General features: G+C 46.4%; 4 non-coding genes across 4 annotated transcripts; all 4 read left to right on the top strand.

Moving 5' to 3' along the window:
- The first annotated feature begins 69 nt into the window (after positions 1-69).
- On the top strand, positions 70-151 carry trnas-aga (transfer RNA serine (anticodon AGA)). Its single transcript has one exon. It is a non-coding gene; the product is annotated as a tRNA-Ser (tRNA).
- Positions 152-333: 182 nt separating this feature from the next.
- trnah-gug (transfer RNA histidin (anticodon GUG)) lies at positions 334-405 on the top strand. The gene has a single exon. It is a non-coding gene; the product is annotated as a tRNA-His (tRNA).
- Positions 406-972: 567 nt separating this feature from the next.
- Positions 973-1,054, top strand: trnas-uga (transfer RNA serine (anticodon UGA)). The gene has a single exon. It is a non-coding gene; the product is annotated as a tRNA-Ser (tRNA).
- A 567-nt stretch (positions 1,055-1,621) lies between these two features.
- Positions 1,622-1,693, top strand: trnah-gug (transfer RNA histidin (anticodon GUG)). The gene has a single exon. It is a non-coding gene; the product is annotated as a tRNA-His (tRNA).
- The last annotated feature ends 807 nt before the right edge of the window (positions 1,694-2,500 follow it).

The following is a 2,500-nucleotide window of genomic DNA, read 5'->3' on the forward strand; positions in this document are numbered from 1 at the left end:
TCTACACTGGCCTCGGGCAGCGACGCTGCAAGGCAGCAAGCGAAACTACATGCCCCCTTCAGCCAGCTTGTAGTCGTGGCCGAGTGGTTAAGGCGATGGACTAGAAATCCATTGGGGTCTCCCCGCGCAGGTTCGAATCCTGCAGACTACGTTGACAGCATGCGCCTGCTTTAGGCTGTAACCTTCTGGAGGCCTTGCTAAAACTTCATAAAAAGTCACTGTTAGAGTATTACTCTTGAAAATAGCTTTGTTGTTAAGGAACAGTTTTGTCTGCAAGCTAAAGATGTCAAGGCACATTTGTATTCAGGTACACGACGGGGAGACCGGTAGCTCGCCGTGATCGTATAGTGGTTAGTACTCTGCGTTGTGGCCGCAGTAACCCCGGTTCGAATCCGGGTCACGGCAAGATTTTCTGGGTAACAATGAGATTTAGCTCCATGTTACCGCCTCTCCTCGCCTTGTCCTTCAGACAACTTTTTTGTGTGCACAGCACATGCCCTTGACGTGCTCTGGATGTTGGAGTGAATTGAAACTGGGACCTTCTTTGAGAGCACAAGTTCTCAGGTTCAAACCTTTAGAGAAAAGACTGAAAACGAAACGCTTCTATTCAGTTTGGAAGAATCTTGCTTCAGAGAGAATATGGTGCGTGTATATTTTCTAATCGCTAGGTGTCAGTACACTCGCTGGCTGTTACCTAGAGTGCCGCGGGCTTGCTATTTGCTCCAAACAACTGCGCCTTTGACGCAAGTTTACAATAACAATGAGAGCGCCGCAAATCAACAGCATTGAAACGTGTAAAGATCCTTTCCAGGCAAGAAGCAGTGAGTTTTTGTTCTTTTTCCTAGCATTATTGTCCTTTTATTATTATTATCAGTCTAATAGGCTGCATTGAGTTCTTGCTCATCTACACTGGCCTCGGGCAGCGAGGCTGCAAGGCAGCAAGCGAAACTACATGCCCCCTTCAACCAGCTTGTAGTCGTGGCCGAGTGGTTAAGGCGATGGTCTTGAAATCCATTGGGGTCACCCCGTGCAGGTTTGAATCCTGCCGACTACGCTGACATCATGCGCCTTCTTTAGGTTTTAACCTTCTGGAGGCCTTGCTAAAATTTTATAAAAAGTCACTGTTACAGTATTACCCTTGAAAAGAGTTATGTTGTTAAGAAACATTTTTGTCTGCAAGCTAAAGATGTCAAGGCACCTTTGTATTCAAGTTCACGTCGGGGAGACCGGTAGCTCGCCGTGATCGTATAGTGGTTAGTACTCTGCGTTGTGGCCACAGCGAATCTGGGTCACGGCAAGTTTTTCTGGGTAACAATGAGATTAAGCTCCATGTTACCACCTCTACCACAAACTCGATGCATTGGAGAATCTATTTTTTTCTGCCGCCAATACGATTCATTTTGCTGTGCGTCCCCACGCAGCACGCAGCAATCCATTGGGGTCTCCCCACGCAGGTTCGAATCCTGTAACCTTCTGGAGGCCTTGCTAAAACTTCATAAAAAGTCACTGTTAGAGTATTACCCTTGAAAATAGCTTTGTTGTTAAGGAACAGTTTTGTCTGCAAGCTAAAGATGTCAAGGCACATTTGTATTCAGGTACACGTCAGGGAGACCGGTAGCTCGCCGTGATCGTATAGTGGTTAGTACTCTGCGTTGTGGCCGCAGCAACCCCGGTTCGAATCCGGGTCACGGCAAGATTTTCTGGGTAACAATGAGATTTAGCTCCATGTTACCACCTCTCCTCGCCTTGTCCTTCAGACCACTTTTTTGTGTGCACAGCACATGCCCTTGACGTGCTCTGGATGTTGGAGTGAATTGAAACTGGGACCTTCTTTGAGAGCACAAGTTCTCAGGTTCAAACCTTTAGAGAAAAGACTGAAAACGAAACGCTTCTATTCAGTTTGGAAGAATCTTGCTTCAGAGAGAATATGGTGCGTGTATATTTTCTAATCGCTAGGTGTCAGTACACTCGCTGGCTGTTACCTAGAGTGCCGCGGGCTTGCTATTTGCTCCAAACAACTGCGCCTTTGACGCAAGTTTACAATACCAATGAGAGCGCCGCAAATCAACAGCATTGAAATGTGTAAAGATGCTTTCCAGGCAAGAAGCAGTGAGTTTTTGTTCTTTTTCCTAGCATTATTGTCCTTTTATTATTATTATCAGTCTAATAGGCTGCATTCCCACAAATTCGCAAATATATTTTGACATAGCAGACGTTTTGTCGGTCGTTCTGAATCGTCGAAGAAGGGAACGCGATACATTGGAAAATACTTTTTTTTTTGCCGCCAATACGATTCATTTTGTTGTGCATTCCCACGCTGCACGCACGCGTCACAAGCAAGAGCCCGGATAGCTCAGTCGGTAGAGCATCAGACTTTTAACTCTTTTTACTCTTTTTGTGGAGCGGTACGTTTTGCTGTTGAGTTCTTGCTCATCTACACTGGCCTCGGGCAGCGACGCTGCAAGGCAGCAAGCGAAACTACATGCCCCCTTCAGCCAGC

This window comes from Rhinichthys klamathensis, unplaced genomic scaffold, assembly GCF_029890125.1.
Source record: "Rhinichthys klamathensis goyatoka isolate OS25496 unplaced genomic scaffold, OSU_Roscu_1.1 h1tg000223l_1, whole genome shotgun sequence".
NCBI classification, from domain to species: Eukaryota; Metazoa; Chordata; class Actinopteri; order Cypriniformes; family Leuciscidae; genus Rhinichthys; species Rhinichthys klamathensis.